At 35.0% G+C, this 12,984-nt stretch overlaps 1 long non-coding RNA gene across 1 annotated transcript in view; it reads left to right on the top strand.

The window, feature by feature from the left end:
- The window catches only part of LOC140847693 (uncharacterized), an 86,486-nt gene that overhangs the window by 1,036 nt on the left and 72,466 nt on the right, over window positions 1-12,984 (top strand). The window contains exon 2 of the long non-coding RNA XR_012127741.1: window positions 6,727-6,891. This is a non-coding gene — a long non-coding RNA (uncharacterized lncRNA). The remainder of the gene's footprint in view (window positions 1-6,726; window positions 6,892-12,984) is intronic.

Raw genomic sequence — 12,984 nt, 5'->3', positions numbered from 1 at the left:
ACTATCATTACTTGCCACCAGCTCTGCCCGGGTTACTTGACAACCTGCTGAGACATCTGAGGATCTTGCTGTTTACGGATGTGTTGAGATAGACGAACGGCGATGTTAGCACACAACCGGCTACCTAGAACCCGTCGGCATTGCACAGTCTCTAATACTTAACGGTTCAAACATACTGGTCCAGTTCTCTGCAGACTGGAGTTACGCAGGCACATGCCCCTGGGCCCTGCCAGTACCCCAAACCGCCAATACTTGGGGCAAAGCTGCTCTTCCAAGACAATAGCATTAGAAGTAGAGCCTTAGAAAGTCAGTTCTCCTCTGAGGCTTAATTTTTGCACCTGCAAAATAAGCTATTTGGGCTCACATATATTCACGGTGCTAAAATAATAATAGCCACCATTACTGAGCTATTTACACAGCCCCAGACATTGTGCTTAGTGTTTTACATGCATTATCTCATTTAATCTTCACCACACACTTAACAAATGAAACATCCTCATTTTAGGAAAACAGGTAGAGAGTCTCAAAAGGTTTTATTTTACGGCTCTGTGTCATGGGATGTCAGTATTTGGGGAACGAACTGTTCAAATATCTTCTTAAAAAAATAATTTTTCGTTTGGTAATCTCATCTTAAACGTTCTTACAGTGTATTATAACGTAGTGGTGAGCACAGTGCTAAAGGTAAAATGTTTAATGACCCACCTTGGTAGTAGGCTTTTCTAGTCTGAGGCAAATGACAATGTGACCAATAGCAGTTAACGCTTCAGATTTAGAATGATTGTTTTGACATACACATGGGAAATAAGGTATGCATTCCAGTGTGAAAGTTGGTAGTCATTATGAATATTGATTTTAATTACATTTAGAGATAAGTCCTCTATTCCTGTAATGGTGTATCGGACAGTTTGCTCACGCTATACAGCTAGCTTTGCTTTTTTAATTCTATTGTCTGTTGTAGTTTGCCTGTCCCCGCCCTCACTGTCAGCTGTTGCTTCTTACTGCATTCAGGGAACATAGTTCTGTTACCTCGCCACCCTTTTAATTTACTGCTTTTAATCTGCAGGCAAGATATAAGGAAGCCTGAGCAAAACTGTCTCAAGAATATAAATAGGTACTTTGGTGAGCTCCCCTTTAGGAAAAGTGTGTGATGTTTGTGCAGACATTGTAACGTCAGTTTTAAACTGCTTAAGAGATTTTTTTTTTTAACCTACTTCCCTATTTGGCCTTTTCCTGAGTTAGAAATAGATCAGTTTCCTTGAGTTCTAAAAAAGTTAGGATTTAGGATATTTTTCCGTTTTAGGATAACTGATGGCATGACTTCTAACCCTAGTGAGATGACTATAATAAGTTTTCAATGTTACCACCACACTGAAAGAAGCTGATACCCAAGCCAATCTATCAGTTCAAGCTATAGATTCATAAACGTGCTAGATGATAATACACATGTGGTGTTTGTGCTATAATCATTTACGAAAGGACCCAGAAATCCCTTGCCTGTAGTCACTTCTGATGGCATGTGTGGTCATTTTTAGGCTGTTTAGCTGCATAGTTGCATTTTCAAATACACTGTACATATATTTCAGAAATAAATTGTTACAGAAAAGACCCAGCAATTTCTATCACCTGTTATGTAGCAATACACAATGGGCTCACTAAGAAAAGTTACCTAACCAAAAAATACCGTATATTCCTTGACAAATTCAATAAACTGTCAAGGCACTAATTATTTGTTGAGTACTTAATATGAGACAGACATAGGTCCTGTCTGTAAAATGCTCTAAGTCAGTATCTATGAATTTAAAATGTGTGTCCTTTGAATTTGGATAGTTGTTGCTCTCAGCTTGGATTGGCAGAGACATGATTTAACACATTTGTATCTGAACCATTTAAAAATACAAAGCCCTGATTAGGTATGGATTATATGCTTTATAAATTTGTGTTATCTTCCTTCCCAATATTATCTGTTAGGCTATTTCCTCCTATTGATAACCACTGCATGTTTAAGAACTAATAGATTACTTTAACATTGATGTTTGTAAAAGGAAAAGCTGCATATGAAAAGAAATACTAATATGAGATTGGTTTAATTCTGAAAAATTGTACGTATGAGAGTTTTGAAAATTTACATATGGATCTATGGCAGCTTACCACTGAAATCGTAGTGAATCCTTGTTTAAAGCAGAAATCACACCTGTTTTAAGATTTTTCACTTGATTATAACATCCAATTCTCTTCAGTTGAGAGACACGTAGAGTCTTAGTTCTCATGTGAAATAAATGGTTTCATTTCAACTAATATTTATTGAGTTCTTATATGCAGAGCTCTGGGAAATTAGACTATTAGATTACTAATTGCCTTTACTAGATCTGAAATTATGTGGATATATGAATTATCAGTAATGATAGAGAGTGGTTGAGGCCAAAGTAATTCAAAACTATACATAATTTGCCACTATTCCCTGGAGCACTCCCAACTCCTCCCTTGCCCACCCAAGTATATTTCGAATTTGAAAACATTGCAATATTTTTTTCTGGTAGATTTGTCTAATTGATTTTTCTTTAAATAATACAAACTGACTGCTTGCTCAGCAGTCCTGACTTATGACCATCCTTATATATAACCTGGAATTCCTTTATCACAACACAGAAAGATGGTAATAGAATCATAAGTTGACTATCTTTTTCAAGACCAAAATATCTTTTGTTATTTAGATGCAGCTTTTTTCCCTTCAATTAATGCAGAACATCACATATAATATTTGCAGCATTCAAACCAGATAATTAGAAACAACCCAAATGTCTATCAGTAGGAAGATGGAAAAACAAATTGTGATACGTTCATACAGTGGAATACTATTGAGCATTTAAAAGGAACTGATGAGTGATACATGTAACAACATGGCTGAATCTCAGAAACATGTTCATCAACAGAAGCCAGGCACAAAGAGTACATACCTTATCAATCCATTTATGTAAAGGCCAAGAACAGGAGAAACTGTTCTGTATTCAGTGTTTCTCAACGATGACAGAGGCACTGAGGTGGGATTTTCCAGAAAGAAGATGTGGGAACTACCTAGGATGATGGAAATGTTCTTCATTTTCCAGCTTGGTAGCCAGTAGCCACATGTGGCTATTAAAATTCAATAAATTAATTAAAATTAAATAGAATTTAGATTTTCATTTATACAGTCACAGAGTTACTTTTTTTTTTTTTTTTAGAAGAGCAACATACAGGCTTTTATGTAGATATAAAGTGAAAGGACAGAGCTCCCGGCTCGTGCCAGGAGGGGACAAGAGAGTCCTGAGTTACATTTTAAATACTCAGCACTCAGCAGTCACATGTGGCTAGTAGCTACCAAATGGGAGAGTGCAAATACAAAACATTTCTGTTATTTTCAGAAGTCCTGCTAGAGAGTGCTGTGCTAGGTCTTGTTTTAGGTAGTATTTACATGTGTGGTTACAACTGCCAAAACTGATAGAGTACATATTATAAATGTCTTGTATGTCAATAGTCAATATTACCTGCTCCCAGCCCCATGAAACCACAAATAGAAGTATTTATCACTGCATTACCTACTAATTAACCCACACCTTCCTTAAGATTTTCATTCAACACTGCAGAGTAAAAGTAGAATAATAGTAAAATTATCCTTGGCAAATTTTGAAAATGTGTTAAGTGTGACAATACAGATTATGTTAATTTGCTGTTGAAAAAATGAGTTCTGCCACTTAATGATCCTGAATACATCTAGAAGCCAAAGAAACTGCTTTCAAGGGCTTAAAGTGAACTCTAAATGATTAAGGAGAGTTTTTACCTATTTCCATATTGGGGGTGAAATATCTTAAACATGGTGGATATCATATAACTTTCTTCTGAGGTAATATTAGTATTTGAGAGATTTTGGTGCTAACCCTATGACCAGGCCGAGAAAGTCATGTAAACTCTCTAGGTAACAGTTAAAACTCAAGCCTTTGGAGGTGGAAGAAAAACTTTATAAATTAAGGATTAAAAGACATTTTAAATTATTTCAATTCTAAAATTTTAATTGTCATGGATTTGCAGAGATGGACACCAGATAAAATACCAAACATATATTTTCTTGTAATACTTTTGTAAAACTAGAAAAAAATTTTGGTATCATAAATACTTACTATAAATTAATAAATACTTGTGCCAGCATTTCTTAAGACTGTGAACCACAGGTAGACTTTTACAAGAAATGAACTTAAACTGTGTTAGAGATTAATTCTTACACACTAATCCACAATGTCAGTGATATATGCTGCAAAGTATTTTTACTCTATCATAAAAAATGATTTATCAAAAAGGTTATTTTATTTGATCCAAAATCTTTAACTGCCAAAGTTCTTCTTAAGATGGCTCTTTCTCTCTCTCCTTTCTCCTTCTTTTTTTCTCCTTTAATCTAACATACAGTCTGAAAAAAAGTATCTACCAAATTATTCCTATTTTAAGTATACTTAAAATATCTTCCCACTGGAACACATCATCTCCCCCTCCCCGCAAATAACATCACAATACATTATAAAGCCTGCAATAAATTGTTTTTGAAAACATATGTCAGCTGTTAAAGCACATGATGGACTTTTTCACCCTTTTTTTGTTACCAATTTAATTCAGCCACTAACGAAAAATAAAGATCACTGATCCAAAGTACGTGTATTTCTCTCTTTTGATACCTTTTGTTTTGTTTTCAAAAATAGAGAATTTATAGGCATGGAATATTTTCACTCCCTAAAATTTTTGTTTTGCTTATTAACATTTTTGTTTTGAGGGATAGTTAACAGAAAGATAAATACTGTACAGTGGAATATTTAAAACACTTGCCTCTAAGCACTGTTTGAAATTTTATCTTGTACTTTCTTCCATAAAAGAGATTAAGGCCATTTTTAAGACTTTCATACATGTGGCTTAATGTGAAAGTATTGATTAGAACTTGGTTTTGGAGAACTCTAGTCGCACATATCAGACATACTAAAATGCATCCATATACGACATAAAATATACATAACTAATAATTGAGTTTACAACTGACATATGGTAATTTTATATACATATAATTATTTGTTCATTTTGGTTTGCAGCTTTCTTTTCATATTTTGAAGTCAACTTTTTTCCCAGATCCCCAGCGTTTTTAGAGAACCTTGAAAGACATTCTTAGAGGACCTGAACAGTGCTTGATTAGTAAAATGGCCCTGAGACATAGTAGGAACACCGAATTTAGGACAATTTGTTTGTTTGTTTATCCTTCACCCCATGAGGAGTGGGGTGTTAATTAACCAGAAAATATAGAAATCCACTGAGGTAACCTTACAGTGAACTTTGGATACTATTTTCACAAAGATCAGAAAAAAATAGTAATAATGAAGAAATACAAAAGTTCTTTTCTAAGGTATCTTAAGTATACTTGAACTCAGAACCCTATTTTGGCACTATAATCTTTACTTCATTATAAAACTACACATTATAAAAAACAAAGACAATTGAATTTTCTTTACAGGGATACCCTATTTGTAGGTTCAAATGTGTGACACAGTAATTATAGACTTCTTGTTAAATGTGATATCATTCTTCACCCAGAAGAAATAACCCTTAAAGAAAGAACACTAATTTGTATTGAATATTAATGAAAGATGAGAAATGTTAATGTGAATAATTTTAAATGATATGTGAAAGTCGCTGACAAGGGATTTTTCATAGGATTAAATATGCCTGTTTTTTAAAGTGAATAATGTTTGAAATAAATTCTTTCTGAAATCAAACCAAAAAGATAAAAAATAAAATTGCATAAAACAACCAAGTCATTTTCTTTCAAGTCAGCACTGATTCAATGATCCAACAACGTAACACAAAGCGCTGTCTTTCTAGAAAAGCCAGAAAATACATGAGCTTCTAAGTAATCAGCCACAGAGAGGGTAGAACTGAATGATGCATAAATAAGTAGATCTAAAAAGAGAGCTTTTCTGAATAGGCATTCTGAATGCTGAGAGTAAACTAAGGAAGTATCCAATATAAGTAAGAGTAATTCTTATAAGAATAGTTTTAAGTTAACTTAGTTGTATAAGCAAAACATTACAACTTTTTAGCATCTCGAAAAAGCCATATTACTATATTTGACAGCCACTTTGGAAAAAGAAATACCCTAAGTTTATCGTAGACTTCAAAAGAGATAATACTTGTCAGAGACAGAGAAGGTAGGCTGGAAGTGGTACCACTTTTGGAAAGGAAGTTGACAGCAACCTTACTAAATCCACAATCTTAATCTGATGTCAACCATAATGAAACAACATGAAGGAGAAAGTATAATCAACTGAGAAGGTTACTGTAGTCTTTTTATAAGTGTGGTTTTATGGGTGGATTTGCTTTGCTTGTTTTTTCATTTGTGGAGAATGAACCAACAGGACACTATGAGGGAAGTAGTAGTCCAGAGGCAAGATAGAGTTAAGCCTTGGATTAAGGCTGTAACTAGGAATAGTCAGAGGACATTAAAACTAGTAGAAAGGAAAGTTGACAGCACTCAAAAATTACTGAACATGAAAAATACTCAATTCCCAGATAGTTGTTGAGGACCTGCTGCATATGCTATAGCAATTATTAGGGGTCCATTGGGGTTGAGGAGAAGTAGGGAACAAGGAAGAGAGAAAGACCAAAAATAACTAAAAGTCAAAGTTCCTTCCTGTGCTAGTTATCTTCCATTTGTTTCTTCAGATTCACTCGCTCCACTCTTCTTCACCCTGCTTTCTAGAAGGCTGATCTTCATGGCCCACATCACTGCATTCTGCATTCCCACACCTTCTGGTAGCCGGTTAGTTTCTGCCACTGGGCAACACTGGCAGGAGACTGGAGTCATGGAAAGAGGAAGGCAAGATCAAGGTATTTATTACCCTCTTTCCCTCCCTGCAAAATTGCTTTCAAAATAGCTGAATCCTTTGACGAAAGATTCTGATAAAAACTTCCCCTCTCACCTTTAGGTTTAGGGGTGGTAACAGTTCCACTGCTTCCTAGATTAATGCACCATCCTTTCTGGTTTCCCTACACCCACGTCTTAATAAATAGGTCCTCTGCACTTTAACTCTCCTCAGATTGCCCTCTTTCTAGTGTGTCATCTGTTTCTTCTTGGGACTTTGATCACACCAAATAAGATCACAGACTGTTTACTTTGCTAGGGCTGCCATAACAAAGCACCACACACTGGGTGGCTGAACAGAAATTTATTTCCCCAAAATTCTGGAGCCCAAAGTTCAAGATGTTAGTAGAGTTGGCTTCTGGGCCCTCTCTCCTTGGCTTGTAGATGGCCACGTTCTCTTTGTATCTTCACAAGGTCTTTCCTCTGTGTGTGTTTATGTTCTAACCATGTCTTTTTATAAGGATACCAGTCATACTGGATTTAGGCTCACCCTAATGAACTCGTTTTACCTCATTAACTCATTAACTAAATTACCTCTTTAAAGAGCCCATCTCCAAATACAGTGATATTCTGACGTACTGGGAGTTAAGATTTCAACATATGAACTTGGGGGAGGGAGGAGAACATGATTCAGCCCATAACATACTAGTTGAAAAAGAAAGACCTATAAAAATTAGAAAAGAAGATCTCAAGATTATGGATATATTATGAATATAAGAAAAGGATAGTATTACACTTACTCTGAGAAGAACTTTTGAAAGGTAGGAAGACAGGGAAATTTTTAAATGAGCAGTTTTATAAATGTACAAATTTCATTGGCAAATTAAAGTAGACAGAGGCACACACAAAAAAAACCCCACATGAGCTAGGAAGAATGATCAGGTCTATAGATTTGGCTGTGAGTTATCTAGGCAACAAAGTAAACAAACACTAACATGTATGGAGCACTGCCAAAGAGATTACTAGTTATCTGTTCCTCTTCCTCTATGACAACAGAATTACTCCTGTTTTTGCTCGGCCTTTTCCCTAAAATGACCTTCCCAGACTTCCTTTTCCCTTCTCTCGCTTGAAGCTGGATGGAGAGTTGTGACTCTGATCATGTATTCAAAAGAAAGCTCATGGGGCCCCTTCCAAAAAAATCATCCTTAAGAGGCACCTTGATTGTGTCCTTTGCCTGTTTATCCTTTTCATCCCCTGCTCCATCCTGCTGCTTAGAACAGGGATGCCACAAACTTGGACTAAGCTAAGCACATGGGGCACCAGAATAGTAGACTAAGTCCCTAGTGATTATGAAGCTCTTGTACTGCCAGCACTATCTATATTTACGTGAGAAAAAAAAACCCAAAACAGCCATCTTGTTTTCTGTCTCGCAGCTGAAATGAATCCTAATTAATACAACCATTTGCTGTGTACTCTTCTCAGTCTTTTACTTGTATTATTTTACTTAATTCTGTAACAAATCTGAATGCAGATACTATTATTAGCCTTCATAAGGGAACAGAACCTTGTAGCATTTAGGATTTAAATCAGACTAAGAGAATCTGACTCCATAGTCTGCACTCTTAACCATTATGTGGAGCTACCTCCTTCTAGTCTGATCCTACCCCTACCCATCCCCTCTAAGGGGAACAGGATTATTTTTGAAAGCTACAGCCTGAAGACAAGAATCTTATTTGATTTTGTAACAGTAGTCCACAGTCTACCAAGGCTGTACGGAGAGCAAACTAAATGAAAAACTTTGATAAAGTTTTATACCTGTAATGCTGTTCTCATTACCTATTTTAACCTAAAATTAGCCACAGTTTTGTATTTGTTTTATCTCCAATGTGTCTCTTTCTAAACTTAATTTTTAAAAACTTTACTTTGGAGAGCCTTTTGTGAAGCTCTATGAATCTAAAATGCATTCGCTCCCTAATTATCCACCTGTGATCAGCCCCAAAGGACGAGAAGGAGGTGTTTTACATTTGTGCCACAAAGGGGATTTCCCTTGGCCATATTCTGCCAGTCCTCAGAACCCCAGCTGGGATAATCTTTGGTGAAATCCAGGGGCAACTTCTGCACTGAAATGTCAGATTTCTCTTGAGAAAGGCTCAGCTCGAAGTCAGGAGTCAGTCCTTATGGTGACAGTCTCGTTTGCACTCCTTTAGCAGCAGGAGAGCTTTAAGAGTGTTAACTGGGCTTTGTTAACCCCTTTCTTAGAGAAACTGGAGAATAAAGGATTTTAAGGGCATCTTGATTTTTTTTTTTAATGTTTGGAAAGAGGAAAAAACTGGACCAGTGGAGATTGTTCTATTCCCTTCCCATCTGGCCACATAAAAGGCTTCAGAAAGGTCACTGGATCTCTACTCACAGGATATTAGTGTGCTATAATTCTGTAAAGAAATAAGGCAGTAAATAAGGGAACCGTTTATCCACTTGTAGTGAGAAGTTCTGAAGGCAGAACCCAGAAGGCAGAGGACCTGTGATATCTCTCACACAGTTTGCTTTCCGCTATAAATAGTTCTGATTCTCAAGAACAGCTTTATTAGGATGGGATTTTGAAATGAATCTGTCCTTGTACCTACTGTGATTTTTAATTTCTACTCCTTCTCATCAATTTTTCCAGCTAACAAAGCATTTAAAAAGTACATTTACAATCAGTATTGTGCCTTCTTGGGGTAGAAATAAGTGCATATTCCTTATTAAAAACAATTTCATTGAAGAAAAATTCACATAGAATAAAATCCACCAGTAGTAAGTATACAATTAGATAAGTTTTAGAAATGCATGCAGTCCTTTGACCACCCACAATCAAGCTATTGAATATTTCTATTTACCATCAAATTCCCTTGAGATTCTTTGGAGTCTTCTCTCATCCCCTACCTCACCCCTACCCTGGCCTCAGGAAAACTTTGATCCATTATTGCTGTATTTTTCCCTTTACTAGAATGTCTTACACATGAAAACATACAATATTTAATATTTGTTTGTTTCTGGTCTGGCTTCTTTACTTAGCAGGATATTTTTGAGATTCATATCCATATTTTGTGTATATCAGTAAAATTTACTTTTATTGCTAAGTAGTGTTCCATTGTACAGATATACCACAATTTGTTTTCTGATTTTTATTATAAATAATGCTGCATTAAGAGTTTGTGTATAAGTGTTATTGTGGACCAGTGTTTTCATTTGACTTCAGTAGACACTTAGAGTGAAATTTCTATGTCATGATTAAATATGTGTTTTTACTTTGTAAGAAATTGCTGGAATGCTTTCCTAAATGCCTTTATCATTTTATATCACCAGAAATGTATATGAGTTCTCACATCCTTGTCAACCCTTTTGGAAAGGGTTAAAATATTTCTTAATTTCATCTGTTCCAATGGGTATGTAGTAATATCTCAGTGTAGTTTTGATTTGTATTTCCCTAATGACTAGTAATGAGCATCTTTTCAAGTGCTTACTGCCCATTCATATATATTTTGTGAATTCTCTGTTTATGTTTTGTCCATTTTTGAATTGTCTGCCTTCTTATTGAGTCATAAGTATTCTTCACATATTTGGAATACAAGTCTTTGTTAGGTATCTAACAAAATATTTTGCAAGTATTTCTCCAAGTGCATGGCTGGGATTTTCATTTCCTTAAAAGTATCCTTCAAAGAACAAAAGGTTTTAATTTTGATAAAGTCTAATGTATCAGTATTGTATTTTATTGTTTGTGCCTTTTTTTTTTGTATTTAAGGAGTCTTTGCCTAACCTAAAGTCATTTGATTTTTCTCCTTAATTTTATTAACAAAATGTTATTTTAGCTCTTAAGTTTAGATCTGTGAGAAATTTGGATTAATTGTTGTGTAGGATGTGAGGTAAAGTTTGAAGTTCACAACCTCATATAGATATCCAACTGTTCCAACTCTGTTATTTTAAAAAGTCTATTCACCAAATCACCTTTCTACCTTTGTGAAAACCAATCGTCTGTACAGTGTGGGTCTGTTTTGGGATTCTTTATACTGTTCCATTGATATGTGTGTCTATCCCTACTCCAATACCACATTATCTTGATTGCTGTAACTTCATAATAAATTTAAATCAGGTAGTATTAGTCCTCTATTTTCGAAGTTGTTTTGAATAGTTCAGGTCCTTTGCATTTCCATATGAATTTTAGAATCAGTTTGTCATCTACAAAAAGGCTTACTGAGGTTTCAATTGGTAATATATGGAATCTACAGGTCAATCTGGTAAGAACTGATATCTTAAAAGTAATAGTCTTCTGACCCATGAAAGAGATTTATTTCTCCTTCTATTTAGGTATTCTTCTGTGAGTAAAGTTTTTTTGTTTTCAGTATCCAGGTCTTTCATGTCTTTTGCCAGATTTAGCCCTAAATATATTATAATTATGACACTATTGTAAATGATATTATTCTTAAATTCCTTTTGTTTATTGCTAGTTAAAGAAACATAACTGATTTTTATATTGATCTTATATTCTGATACCTTGTTAAAGTCCTATATTAGTCCTAATAGCTTCTCTGTCAGTTCTATCAGATTTTCTATGTAGATGATCATGTTGGCTGTGAAAAAAAACAATTTTAATTCTATCTTTTCAGAAAGTAAAAGACTTCCTCTTCTAACATCCCCCTCCCACTCAGGTCTCAGAGATAAGCACTGTTAACAATTTTTGGTTTCAGTTCCTCTGGTAATCGCAGTATTTATGTGACTCTGTAGTTCAAATTTAAATAGTGTCTATTGGCACTCTACAATGAAAGATGAAAAATTATCCTGTTTTCCCTTCCTTCATCCTGTTTTTCTCCTCCTGACTCCCATTTTTCAAATTACATTATAATTTTACATTGTCTGTTATTTCCATTTCTGATTATATGGTGGGTTAGTTATGCTGAATAAACCTCCTTCAGCAAACACCTAAAATTTCTGGAGAAAGTATTTTAAAACAGCTTATTAAATGCATTGCTGAACTGGCAAGAAAATAAGGGAAATTCTCAAAGACTTATAAAAGAACAAAAACCCAGACCCAAAAAATAAGCCAGTGCTAAAGAGAGAAATCTACTGTTCCTTAGTAAGCTAGAATTTGAGATTTTTAATTTTAATGGTCTCTTGGAGGCTTGAGACAAAGCCTTGGAGAACTCATGAGGAGAGAAGTTATCATCTGAAACCCCTCCACAAAGCCAAGACCTGAAGGCTATACACTTGATGGAAATGTGAATTAAATAGAAGAAAAAAGTCATATAAGAGAGAAGGCAAAGTAGACAACAGAAGGCTGGTGGGCATGGGGTCTTGGAAAAAAGAGGGTCCTGTTCCAGTTTTGTTTATGTGATCATCATTTTCAATGACTATTGATGACTGGAGTTTTCATTTTAATATTTTCTCTACTTTGCCTTTCATCTTAGTTTCTGAATACTATTTTCCTCTGGTCATTGGATAATGATGAATTTGCGAACAGAAGAAAGAAGAGTAGCTCTCTTCACTCTCAATCCTAACCTTTACCTAATCCTCAGACAGCCAGTGCACAATAAATAGCCCTGGGTGTCCTGAGCTTAAGGTAGATCAAAATGAATTTGAGTTTAGGTTTTAAAATGTTTTTTGTTTGCTTAAGGAATTAGTATATGAATGCTTGATTTTTGTGTTTTGTTTTGTTTCACTAAATTCACATCTGAGATTATAAAACAGAAAAATAATGGAAAACTCTTTTTAAAAAAATTTAAGTCTCACTTTGTATACTTTCCTTTGTATGAAAAAAGAGAGAATGGGTTAAGTACCATGTTGACAAATATTAGCAGTAGTGAGTTTGTGTCAAAAACTAGGAAGGGAATAGAAATAAAAGCACAAAAAATTTTTAAACTGTATTTTAAAAAAATCACCAAAGTCAGAAGAGGAGAAAAGATGGTGGCATGAGAAGTGAGGTGGAAATCTCCTGCCAAAACCACATATATTTTGGAAATACAGCAAATACAACTGTTGCTAAATGAGTGACCAGAAGTAAGAGTACACCAGCCAGTCTACATCTGGGAGACGTTGACATCTCACGGAAAAGGGTAAAGTAAAAAGCCATGGCCCGGCGGGACCCG

Source organism: Manis javanica, chromosome 2 (genome assembly GCF_040802235.1).
Source record: "Manis javanica isolate MJ-LG chromosome 2, MJ_LKY, whole genome shotgun sequence".
Taxonomy (NCBI): domain Eukaryota; kingdom Metazoa; phylum Chordata; class Mammalia; order Pholidota; family Manidae; genus Manis; species Manis javanica.
Note: the sequence above shows the minus strand (reverse complement) of the source record. Positions and strands in the feature narration are given on the sequence as shown.